This window comes from Myotis yumanensis, unplaced genomic scaffold, assembly GCF_028538775.1.
Source record: "Myotis yumanensis isolate MYYU_CA2020_CCGP unplaced genomic scaffold, mMyoYum1.0.hap1 SCAF_3, whole genome shotgun sequence".
NCBI classification, from domain to species: domain Eukaryota; kingdom Metazoa; phylum Chordata; class Mammalia; order Chiroptera; family Vespertilionidae; genus Myotis; species Myotis yumanensis.
Genome location: NW_027223754.1, coordinates 191,611,828 through 191,624,612, shown reverse-complemented (window position 1 = coordinate 191,624,612; position 12,785 = coordinate 191,611,828). Strand labels below are relative to the sequence as shown.

Below are 12,785 nucleotides of genomic sequence, written 5' to 3'. Positions count from 1 at the left end.
GGAACTTCACTCTCTTGCAAGGGACTTGCATAATTACAGCACTTTTCCTATTTCTCCTGTGTGTTATCACTTTTATTTTTTTCTTGACTTCTAGTTCTTTTCTATGCCCACTTCACGCTATTCCTGCCATGTCTTTCAAAAGGAAATGCTAGAGTAGAACAACCTACCTTTGGAGAAATAAAATTTTATAACAACTAGAGGCCCGGTGCACAAAATTTGTGTACTGGGGGGAGGGCCTCAGCCCAGCCTGCCCCCTCTCACACTCTGGGAGCCCTCAGGAGATGTCCTACTGACTGCTTAGGCCTGCTCCTGCTGGGCACGCCCCTGCCTTTGCTCAGGGGCCCAGTGGCAGCGGCAGCTTGGGCACAACCCCGTGCCTCCACTCTGGGGCTGCTGGGGTCGGGCCTCCCCCCTGTGTGTAGTTCTTTCAGGGTCTGGGCCATGCCTGCATGTTGTTCTCTTAGGCTTGGGGCAGCACCCTGCCACTCCTCCTGAACTGGTCGTGACCACTATGGCATCCTGGCCTAATTTGCATATTACTTATTTTTATAGATATATATCTAATAAAAGAGAAACATGCAAATTGACCACACCATCACTATGCCCAAGCCACGCCCACCAGCCAATCAGAGTGACTATATGCAAATTAACCCAGCAAAGATGGCGGCTGGCAGCCACAGAGCTGGAGCAAGCAGGAGGCTTGGTTGCCCCAGCGATGGAGGAAGCCAAGCTTCTCACCTGCTGGGGCCAGCTGTGGCCTCCACTCAAGGCAACAAAGTTTCAATTATAGAAGATAAATAAATCCCAGATACCTGCCTCCAGCCAGCCTCCACTGGGAGCTTGGGTGGCTGAAGGCCATGGCCAGCCTGCAAACAGCCATCAGCCCCTCACCCAGACTGGCCAGGCACCCCAGCAGGACCCCCACCCTGATCCGGGACACCCTTCAGGGCAAATCAGCCGGCCCCCGCCCATGCACCAGGCCTCTATCCTATATAATAAAAGGGTAATATGCAAATTGTCCCTAACAGAGAACGACTGGGAATGACTGGTCACTATGACACACACTGACCACCAGGGGGCAGACGCTCAATGCAGGAGCAGCCCCCTGGTGGTCAGTGCACTCCCACAGGGGGAGCTCTGCTCAGTCACAAGCCAGGCTGCTGGCTGCCAGTACAGTGGTGATGGTGGGAGCCTCTCCCGCCTCCTCAGCAGCACTAAGGATGTCTGACTGCAGCTTAGACCTGCTCCCTGCTGGCAAGTGGACATCCCCCGAGGGCTCCCAGGCTGCCAGAGGGATGTCTGACTGCCAGCTTAGGCCCGATCCCCTGGAGATTAGGCCTAAGCCAGCAGGTGGTCATTTCCCAAAGGGTCCCAGACTGTGAGAGGGCACAGGCCAGGCTGAGGGACCTCCAGGGCCTCTAGTATATATATACAAAGTTGCTACATATAAGTAAACAGAGCCATGATATTAGAGGTGGAAGGCCCTGTTTCAACCATTGTATTTTATAAATGAGGAAAATAAATTGAGAATAAATGAGTTAATTATTTAATGTTGCTCAGCGACTAGTACAAAGTTTTGATTCTTCATTTACTGATTTATTTTTTCTCCACCGATGTCTAACTTTATAGATAAATTTGAGTTTTGAAAGCCTGTTCTCAACTGTTATAAGACATTCAAATCAGAAACTGGGATCTCATATTCAACTTGTTCCAAGTTTTTACCCTTAAATAAGATTTATCAGAATTATACATAAATAGCTCTTCAATGGGTATCCTTTTATCCCATTGTAATTTTACTGAATATTGTAATCCCTTGTTATCTTTTAACCAGGCATTTATGCTAGCTTCTTAGCAATTACTTTACCTCCATTCCAATCTCTACCATCTCTTTCAATCCAACTTTCACATTACTGTCAGAATTGTTTCCTTCTAGAATACAAATCTATTTATAAGCATCATTGCTTAATTTTTTAAAATTCTATTACCTCCAAATCAAAATTAAGCTTCTTAGAATGACCCTTGGCAATTCAAATGTAAAAATACATTATCCTGTTTATCTCTCTTCTTCCTTTTCCACACTGTATTTTGCATTTTTTTTAAATGTTCACATTCTTTCACTTTTCTATGCCCTATTCAATGGTCGGCAAACTCATTAGTCAACAGAGCCAAATATCAACAGTACAAAGATTGAAATTTCTTTTGAGAGCCAATTTTTTTAAACTTAAACTATATAGGTAGGTTCATTGTTATTAACTTAATTAGGGTACTCCTAAGGCTTAGGAAGAGCCACACTCAAGGGGCCAAAGAGCCGCAGTTTACTGACTATATGCTATTGCTTCTACTTAAATTACTGGTGGCTGGCGGAGGTCAACAACTACACCTAGATACCTTATCAGGGTCATATTCTTTCTTTACCTTTTTTTGCGACGACCAGTTTTCATACAGATCTAAAGGACCACCTCTTCCTGAAACTGGCTTCAGTATCACTGTCACTGCTTCTAGTCCCACATACGACTTCCCCAGCCTGGGCAAGTGGACAAGCAGGTTCAGACACATCAAGGGCTGTCCAGTTCCAGAGCCAATTCAACACATCACTCTGCTCAGATGTTCCAGGTGACCTTCACGTGTGACATAACTGTTCTGACTGCACCACTTGGTTAACCAAAGGAATAGACAATTCAAACTCTGGGTTCAGTGAAGACGGAAGTGAAACCAAAGCAAGGCAGACATAGATTTGTGGATCTTTCATGAGAAAGTAGCCAGCACTTTTGTTGTCATTGCTATTTTCATCACCCTGTGTTTCTTCACACCTTGACCTTAGGCTAATGCTATTGCAGATGAAGGTCTTTTCTTTCCCAGAAGCTGTTTCCATTAATATCTTAGTGCCCCCCTTGCCCCCCCCCCCCCCCCCCCCCAATTCAGGCACTACTATATATCCCGGAGGGACGAGATAGGGCTGTTTCACTGAAGTGGGCCCTCATGTAGTGCTGCAGTTCCTTTTCTATCTCATTTTCCTGAAGGAGAAAGTACTTCTACCACCTGTTCATGGGTCACAATTTCTCACCTTCTCTGAAACAACTACTCTTCTAATCCAGACTGAGGCGAAGACCACAACCCGTTCCTTTTGGAATAATTATGCCTCTATCTCTTTTTAATTAACAGAAAAGTGAGTGTCTAGTTTACATAGAGGAGAATGGTGAATCATTTGAAAGAGTTAAGATGGTCCAGGCAATGGTAGGCCTTGAAGAAGAGAGAAGGTTTTGGGAACAGGGTTTTTCTTTCATCTTCCTCTTTTCCAAAAGAAAAAAAGTTTGAGGTCAAGAATGTGGTATTTAATCCAAAACCTAAAAAAAAAATTGTCAAAGTTTTGAAATACATTGAGCATGAAATTATTTTTTCTCCAAATCCCACATTATACTCTTTCAGCTATTTTTTTTCTTTCTTTCTCAGTGGACATAGACTAATGTAATTCTTTGCTGCATAGTAATATCTTTTTGTTACATGTGGCATTTTATTTTTAAAAAATCTTTATTCTTGAGAGTATTACAGATGTCCCCCTTTTCTTTCCCCATTGCCCCCCTCCACCTGGTTCCGCCTGCCCCAGGCCTTCACCACCCTACTGTTTGTGTCCATAGGTAATGCATATATGCACATAAAATCTTTGGTTAATCTCTTACTGCCCCTCCCAATCCCCTTCCCTCTAAGATTTGTCAGTCTGTTACATGTTTCCATGCCTCTGATTCTATTTTATTCATCAATTTATTTTGTTCATTAGATTTCTTGTTCATTTATTTTGATTCTTAGATTCAATTGCTATAGATATGTATTTATTGATATTTTATTGTTCATAATTTTCTTCTTCTCCTCCTCTTCCTCCCTCTCCTCCTTCCCCTTCTCCTCCTCCTCCTCCCCTTCCTCTTCTTCTTCATCATCATCATCTTCTTCTTCTTCTTCTTCATCTTCTCCATCTTCTTCTTCCTCTTCTTTTTTTTAAACTTTTTTTTAATTGCTTAAAATATTACAACGAGTAGTACATTTGTATCCTTTTTTTCCCCCCTTGACTTTCCCCCAGCCTTCCTTACCCCCCACCATTTCTTACATTACTGGTTGGTGGTGGTGAACTCCTTTAGCTTTTTCTTGTCTGCGAAGCTCTTTATCTGTCCCTCAATTCTAAATGAGAGCTTTGCTGGGTAGACTAATCTTGGTTGTAGGCCTTTGCTATTCATCACTTTGAATATTTCTTGCCACTTCCTTCTGGCCTGCAAAGTTTCTGTTGAGAGTTGAATAGGTGCTCCCTTGTAGGTAACTAACTGCTCTTCTCTTGCTGCTTTTAAGATTCTCTCTTTGTCTTTAACCCTTGGCATTTTAATTATGATGTGTCTTGGTTTTCACTTGCGACCAATTCCATCATAATCTCTGAATGGATATTAAGTCATAGTAAATTCTATGTGCAACCACTGGTAAGGGATATACGTTCTTCAGTTTGTTACTACATCTTCTTTGCTCACATGACCTCCTGACCTTTGTGAAAGCTTGAATTTGTCAACTCTGTTTAATCATATTCTAAACTCAAACTCAAATGACAGTTTGGATTTCTGTGTTCCACAATTTAAAACTCATTCGTTTTAATTTTACCTGTACTCAGAAAACTGTTAACCTTTTAAATGTGGGATCCAAAGTTGGAAATAATCAATGAATAACCTGGAAATGATATAACCTCTCTTATTATAGTTCTCTTTGTGCTAAGAGCTTGGGAGAAGTGTTTTTTCCTTTTTATTTGTATTTGTGGATGAATGCATTTTACAGTAAAAACATAAGCCTGCTAACAAAATAAATGTAACCTAGTAATATCTTGTTTCCAGAATGTAACAATTCCATGGAAGGCTCAGGAGAATGCTCACATTTTTGTGATATTCTTTACTCATTTTATGTTTTCCTCCTTCCATGAAGTTCTTCCAGAACACCCAGTCTGTACTATATGGTCACTACATCCTTAGCCTTCTCCATTCCCATTTTGAAAATTGGGTTTTATTTCATGTTGATGTCAGGAAAGCAAATAATTGTGAAGATAACTAGTTTTACCCCATGTTAGTACTTCAGAATATTGATTGGCTTGGCAGGGTACAGTCCTCTGACATTAATTCTACAGTGTAACTTGTATTCAACCATTCTCTGAATCAAAGACTGGGTAGTATTATGTAAATGTATAGATGTGAGGTGAGAACTTGTCTGACTGAGGATTCGTCTGAGAACGTGTTCCTATTGAGTGACAGGCACCTGTGAAAGGAGAAGCAGCCGCGCTTGGTGTTTCCCCTCCTGTCCCAGTAAGAAGAGGGATTTTCAAGAGTGGCCATGGCATTTGTGAATCTTCGTTACAAGAAGTGACACCACACATTCCTGTCTTCATTACTGAACTGTCTTCCCGTAAAGATCCCACCCATGCCACCCCCTAATCCCCACTCATTATGAGTCAACCCTCTGGTTCAATAGAAATAAACCATATCCTTCTGCAATTCCCATATTTCTTCTATTATATCCTGTTCCAGGATTAGATAAAAGGGCATCATTTTACTTCTTGAATAAAACCAGAAGTGGATATTCTTTTGTCCAGTGCACACTGGTTATAATGACTATGCAGTGCAAGGACACACGGTACACTGTGCCCTTATGTGGTTATAATTTGTAAAACTTGGTGGGAGATTCCTCACTTTATCGCACATAAGACAGATACAGAGTTCTGTTTCTCAACTGTGTGCTATGGTCTGAATGTACACGTGCCCCCAAACTTATGTGAAAATCCTAATACCCAATGTGATAATACCAGGAGGTGGGATTGGGGGGAGGCGACTCAGTCATGAGGGTGGAGCCCTCATAAATGGAATTAGTGTCTTATAGAAGAGACTGCACAGAGCTCCCTCACTCCTTCCACCATGTTAAGGACAAAAGCAGAATTCTGCGACCTGGAAGAGGGCCTCTGCTGACCATGCTGGCAGCCTGATCTCAGACTTCCTCTGGAACTGTGTGAAATGAGTTTCTGTCTTTTATAAGGCACTCAGCATGGGTATTTTGTATGGCGGCCCTAACCAACTAAGACTGTGTCCCGAGACCCTTTTGTGTTCCAGAGAGGTGTTTCAAGACCACCTTGGGAGGAAAGAGGGAGTGACGGATGAGAAGGAGCTATACATGGTCATCTCTCGATCTGCCCCTCTTAAATCAAAATACCTCTTCTTTTTTAGTGTTATACCTATTGGTATCCCACAGGAGACTTGTGTCCAAATAGGATTCCACTACTTAGAAAGTTTATGAGTCACAGGGGGATTCTAGTGGCATTAGAGATGAGAACAATAGATTCAGTAACATTCCAGTTGATTTTACTCTATTCCTCTATCAATCGGGGTCTAATCAGGAGACTAAAACCCACAATAATTTGAACTGGGAAGTCTTAATACAAAAACTATTAATGGAGGGTTGGAGTAATGGGGGCATTGGTTAAAAGGAAGTAAAGAAAACTCTAAAAAATATGGGGATATCAGACACAGGAGTAGCCACTACCCCTCAAGCTGAGACAAAACACTGAAGAGAGAGGCCTCCCAGTACTAAACTCTGGACTGAAATCCTGACCTTAGGATAGAGGACACAAGCATGGCTCAGAAGATAATGGAGATGTGAGCTGAGGTGCCAGGTCAACAAGTCTTCCCTCGAGTGCCGGGGAAGGTGTCCACAGGAAGGTGCTGCAGTTGGGAAGGCACTAGACTTACATGGGAACCACACCAGGGTCCCAGGATGGTCAAGGCCAAAGAAAGCACAGAGGCCTTGTTACCAATGCACCAGAATGTCCAAGGCCGCCCTGGCATAAGCCTAATCGGGATGCCCACAGACTCTGAGCCTGGGAATCGTAATCAGGCTAAGATACCAAGCAGGTGCAAGGGCACACGGTACACTGTGCCCTTAGGTAGCCAAAATATGATTGCTGTCACCGGAATCAGGAAGAGAAACTCCTTTCTTTCTGAGAGTTTTTCTAGTCCCCTCAACTGACAGAACTTAATGTTGTGTCAGCTGGCAAAGGAGACTAGTTAGTCCATTTAGTCATTGTAACAGAGCAGGCAATGAAGGGTAGATTTGAACCTAAGAAAAAATAAATTGATGATTGGCCCAATTCTTAGACCAATTATTTATATGAACTCCCAGAATTCTTGTGATAGAAAACATGACATAAAACTGAATTCTCTTAACTCATAGAATTATCATCTGGATCCTAAATAAAGGACAGTTTTAGAGGTTTGACTGGTGTTTCCAAGCACCTTGATAATGAGGATATTAACTTCACTCACTTACTTATTAATTTATCCAGTTGAATGCCTACTGTGTTCATGACATTGTGCTTAGTGCTACAGGAGACACAAAATATACAATTCCTCAGGAGAGTAATAAGTGTAAAACAAGGCTCTTCACATTCAGCAAACTGACCCCAGAAACATTCTAAAAGATACTTTGGTATGACTCCAAATCCAGAGAGCTGCCAATAGAACAGATATTTGGCAGGGGCCTTAAAAACAAAACAAAACCAACAAAAACCACATTTGTTTCTACTAAAACCTATTTTAAAAGTTTTTGAGTCAACTTACAAAAACATACACTTAGAGAAATGCTTAATTCAAGACATATTTATTATCAGGAACAAAGAGAAGGAGGCAGCTTCATATAGTGCCATAAAGCTAAAGAGATGTGCGATGATTACACATTGAGTTCGACCTTGAGATTTCTGGTAGCCAGAACCGAAAGGAAAACATGGTTACTTACATAGCCCCCACTATTAAAATCATGAAGCATATCAATTCCGTAAGGGGGTGTGTAATTTATTTTCCTAACACCCAAAAGTGTATTTCTCACATGACTTTTTCTGCTTTGAAATATATTAGGTCACAGACAAATTTTTATTTGATTGACACATAGTCAATCAAAACACAATGGTTCCTTCAGAACTAAAATAATTGTTAATGATTTCTATCATTAATATCGTGGGCTAAGACACCTCGGTGATACACGTGATGAAGTTGCTATAGTGCTGGTCCAAGAAAGACTATGCACTATGTTCAACCAGGGTATTTGATATATGATTATGAGTTTTTGCTACACAGTAGCTTCCAACAGAAAGCAACAATGCTGATTTTGAATGTCTGCCCAAGTTCACCATCGTATCTAGAACTCTAATCTTCACTCAACTAACTTTATTATCTGGCTCTTAGGTGCAATTTAACTGAACATTAAGCATGGGCTCTGAAACCACATTGCCAGAGTTCAAATCCAGCTCTGCCACTTACTAGATGTGAGAACTTGTAAAATTTACTCAAATTCTCCAGAAGAATAATGTTCTTTATCTTTAAAATGGTAATAATAACAGTGTCCCATAGTTTTTTGATGAGGTCCAAATATATTCATTATTTTTAAAGCAGTTAGAACTATGCTCAGCTAATAGTAAGTGCTTATTTAAATGCTGATTTCTTTTTTTTTTTAGTATTTGAGTTTGGGACCCCACAGAATGAGTTGTTTAAAGCAAATGCGTGACTATTTTGCACTGTTATTTTCTATTTGTTCAATTTCCATCTGAGATACTATTCACTTAAACTTTTCCAACCATCCTGATAAAATGAATTTCTAATTTATATCTCTGTAACCAATTATTTTCCACAAAAGTATCCAACCTTTAGTGTCCAAGTGAACTTTGTAGTGCCTTGATCATTTGTCCCACACTTCCCCCCACCCTCCTCCAGCTAGTGTAGCTCAGTTCTCAGTCCTGGTTCTGTCACCGCTGTTCCTACTACAAAGCCTCATTACCACAGCCTGTGTGTGAGTTTTATAATTTACTTTTATATTTAGGGTGGCGATGTATAATTCTATGCTTAATGAAAACAGTGATAAATGAGATGTATTAAGACTAGATACACATTTTCAATGCTTATCTTTTTTTCCCCCTTCAAAACTTTAGGCTAATTTAACTTTAATTGGGCTAGTTAGAAATCAGAGGAATTATGAGGATGAACAAATGACGATCTGACTAGGGACAAATGAGCTGTATTTTTGCAACACATCCATACTTTGGAAACCCAGAATCACCCCTCTCTAAATCTCAGTAAATCCTCAATTTGGATTTTGAAACTATTGTAAATTTTGTTAAACTTACTAAGGGACTGATATATTTGCTTGTCTTTTGGAGGGATTGCATACTTAAGTTATTACATAGAATTAACAATGAGTATTTCTGATTATTACCAAAATTGGGAAAAATACTTTCTTAAAATCTAATAAAAAATTCCTTCAAAACCTTACATTTTTTTACTTATTATTTTTTCCATTAGTTATCTAATAGTTAAGTCTCCTCGATAACTTTCTAACAAAAAAATTGCATTACGAGAGAGGATCTGTCCCGGAGCCCCCCTGCTCCAGGTGTCTGACGGGTGGGCTCAGACCAAACCTGGGTTCAGCATCCTTGGTACTTGGGTTCTGGCAAGGAAAGAATTTGCAGCCAAGACCTCAACCTGAATTTCACAAAGATTTGAGTCTCAACTGCGGTCAGAGAAGTGAGACTTCTGTACCATCTTGAGGAAACAACTGTTTTTCTGACCAAGAAAGCTGCTTAGTTGGCCTCGTTTTCTCTGATTGTCCAAATCTGGAGGGGCGGTTGTCCAGCGGGGCTGTGACTGGCTGCAGGTTGGGGCAAGGGCTTCTCTTGGCAGCTGAAATGAAAAGGTCAGGGATTCCCAGGACTCATAGGCCACAGCAAAGTGAGGACGGAGATTTCCGGTGCATCCACTCCTCACCGCAGAGCCCAGCTTCCCGAAGAAACCCACCTCAGTCCAGGCCTTCATCCAGGGCCCAGTGGCGGTTGAAGCAGCTCTGGCAGGACTCCTGGTAGAAATCATCTATCCCATCTGTCTGGATGCCCTGAGAGACCCTGTCACCATCGAAGATGGGCACCACTTCTGTCGCTCCTGCATCCGGTAGTCCTGGGCTGATCTACAGGACAGGTTCCCTTCCTTTGTGCCGTCACTCATGCCAAGAGAGGTGTTTGAAATCACATGATCTCACTCATTTATGGAATATAATGAACAACATAAACTGATGAACAGAAATAGATCCAGAGAAGCATTGATCAGACCGTCAAACCTCAGAGGGGAGGTAGGGGAGGGTGGGGGTAAGGAGAGATATCAACCAAAGGACTTGTATGCATGCATATAAGCCTAACCAATGGACACAGACAACAGGGGGGTGAGGGCATGAGTGGAGGGGGTGTTGGGCGGGGGTAGTGGGGGGATAAGGACACATATGTAATACCTTAATCAATAAAGAAATTTAAAAAAAGAGAGGTGCTTGAGGAGCAACACCCAGGGATGGTTGACATGGCCAAGCTCCTCCAGACCACCAGGGGCAAGAAAAAGAGGCAGGAAGAGGCGCTTGTGCGAGAGGCACAGCCGGGTCCTAACCCTCTTCTGTGAGGTGGACCTAGAGCTGTTGTGTCCCTGGTGCACTCAGCCTCCTGACTACCAGGGCCACCAAGTGAGGCCCATGGAGGAGGCTGTCTCTTATCACAGGCAAAGGCTCAGCGCTTACAATGAGCTCATGAAGAAGCAGGTGGCAGACGTTCAGAAATTGATAAGCATTTAAAGCAAAAAATGCTTCGAACTGAGAGAGAAGGCAGAAAACCAAAGGCTGGAATTACTCTCTGAATTTGAGCACCTGACGCAGTTTTTAGAATGTGATCAAGAAGCAGTTCTTTCGAGATCAGCTGATGAAGAAAAGGCTGTTGCAAAGGAACTCAGCGCTAATATAACTGCATTTTCAAAGCACTTAGTAGGACACTCAAAGTCCTACTAAGTAAGGTAGTAGAGTGTACTGTGTTGACTGTGGGAAACTGTTTATTGCCTTCACTATCTGATAAGCGTAGACAGAGAAACACCCCCCCCCCCCCCCCCAAGGCTGGGTGCCTTTGTGCCTTTGAAGCCTTAGCAAAGGTCGGAGCTAGGCACCACCTCTGTTTGTCCAGACAGTGGTAGCTGAAACGACTCTCCCATTTATTATTATGTAAATCCTTGCTGATGGGCTAGTCTGTCTGTTGCCAGGGGTCGCCTGCCTAAGGGCTATGCTATGGGTGCATCCCAGATCAATAAAAGCTTGGTGAGGCCTGAGCACGGGAGGGAGTCCTTCCCCTTGAGTTGGACTTACTCGCCTGGTCCCCCAATATTTCCAAATTATCTCTTGTCTTTTCATATTCATCCAGTTCCTGAACCCTGACCCACGCGGGACGTGGGAAGGAAACACCCAACAGTTGACAGAAGTGGAATTGCTGTTACAAATCAAAAGTTTCTACAAGAACTCTGAGGGGGTCAGCCCGTCAATGTTTTCAGTCCTGTTACAGAGGGAAAGCTGCCATTTTCCTGTCCAGTATTCTGCTTTGCAGAAAATTACAAAGATGTTTAGAGTAGATTTAATTCTAGACCCTGAAATGACACACCCTAACCTGACTGTCTCAGAGGATAAAAAATGTGTGTGATATACAAAGAGAAGGCAAGACATTTCTGATTTTCCTAAAAGATTTACAGTCAACACAGTTGTCCTGGGCTTTCCATACTTTCACTCCAGCAGGCATTTCTGGGAGGTAGAAGTGAGAGACAATCCCCAATGGGCTGTTGGGGTTTGCAAAGATTCTCTGCCCATGACGTCGAGGAGGAGCCTGTCGCCCTGTCAAGGATGCTGGCGGATTAGGCGGCAGGGGATGGCTACAATGCCCTGGGAGCTGGCATCATCCCTCTCTGGTCAGAAGTGAAGCCCTGAGGCATCGGCATTTTCCTGGACTATGGGCTGGGGGAGATCTCATTTTATAACATGATTGACAAATCTCACATCTATACCTTCCCTGACATTTTTAATCGAACTCCCAGTCCTTATTCCTATGTAGGATTTCATTCAAAACCTCTTAGAATCTCTATAGAAACAGACTGTGAATGAAAACTTTCTAAGAGGCTGGACCAGTTTAATATATATATATTTTAATGGAATTAATACAACAGTGGGTATCATATTAATATGAGAGTAATTCTAATCCCCCTTCACTGGAAGGTGAAAGGAAGAAATGTTTGGTAAACACGGGTGGTCCTGTTAAACACATGAGTCAGGAAGAGAGTTTCATTTGTTTCAGCAACACAGGACAAGACCTGAGGATTGCCCACCTCTTCTCCCAGGTCCCCCTGCACTCCTTTGGTTCCAGCTCTACCCAGTGCTTGGGATCTTCTACAGCTGTTTCCTTAGCTTCTTTACTCCTGAATTTGCCTGGAGTTCCTAAAGCCCTTCCCCTGCAGGGAATTCTCTGACCTGGTACCTTCGGGATCCCTGCCCTTATTTCACTGAGCCCAGAGGGCAAAAATCCTAGTCCTCTGTAAATAAACCAGGGTCTGTCTTAGTAGTTTTTGTATAGATGGTGCTAGCACAGTGTTTGCCTGATGAATAGCTTGCTTAACATTTAAATTGCTTTTGTGGTTCTTCAGTTTGGGTAGTTCCAGTACTTGTTTTCATTTTCTTTTATAGTTTGCAATGTTCATTATTGTGTTTAAAAAGAGTGTTGGTGGTCACCTAGCTGACACATTAGAACCCGAGAATCCTAACATCCACTACACCTTTTCCTCTGTAAACCGAAGTTCTTCCCATAAACCTTATAAACTGACTGACTAGGTCCAAATTGAATTTTAAAATACATAAGAATTAATCCATCTAAAAAAAACACATTACAACTG

General features: G+C 42.2%; 2 pseudogenes; both read left to right on the top strand.

Annotated features, from left to right (window-relative positions):
- Positions 1-6,057: 6,057 nt before the first annotated feature.
- Positions 6,058-10,872, top strand: LOC139006503 (tripartite motif-containing protein 75-like; annotated as a pseudogene).
- Positions 10,873-11,392: 520 nt separating this feature from the next.
- LOC139006502 (tripartite motif-containing protein 75-like) lies at positions 11,393-12,003 on the top strand (annotated as a pseudogene).
- Positions 12,004-12,785: the final 782 nt, after the last annotated feature.